Below are 603 nucleotides of genomic sequence, written 5' to 3'. Positions count from 1 at the left end.
ATAAAGATACCTAGACTGGTATATACCGATCCCCAGACTGGCATAAAGATCCCTAGACTGGTATATACCGATTCCCAGACTGGCATAAAGATCCCTAGACTGGTATATACCGATCCCCAGACTGGCATACAGATCCCTAGACTGGTATATACTGATTCCCAGACTGGCATAAAGATCCCTAGACTGATATATACCGATCCCCAGACTGGCATACAGATCCCTAGACTGGTATATACCGATTCCCAGACTGGCATACAGATCCCTAGACTGGTATATACAAGTAAAGGAAAGTATGTATGTTATGTTGTTGGGATGTACGCATATAGACAGTAATTACACGTGGGACTCTTACGATATGATAGTAAAGTAATATGTCTAAATGTCTGCCCATAAACTACTTAAAGCTAATGAAAGCGTTAGCCTTAGCTAACATGGCTAATGTTAGCCCAGCCACCGTAGCCAGTCTGACTAAGAAACTTTGAGTCAACCAACAAAACAATACTTAGTGACAGGTTTTCATTATTAGGAGAACACAATAATACATTACTTCATATAAAATCTACTTCGCAGAGAGTAGCGGTATGTCCATGCCTAAAGGCTTAT

The sequence above is a fragment of the Epinephelus moara genome, unplaced genomic scaffold (genome assembly GCF_006386435.1).
Source record: "Epinephelus moara isolate mb unplaced genomic scaffold, YSFRI_EMoa_1.0 scaffold1931, whole genome shotgun sequence".
Taxonomy (NCBI): domain Eukaryota; kingdom Metazoa; phylum Chordata; class Actinopteri; order Perciformes; family Serranidae; genus Epinephelus; species Epinephelus moara.
Note: the sequence above shows the minus strand (reverse complement) of the source record.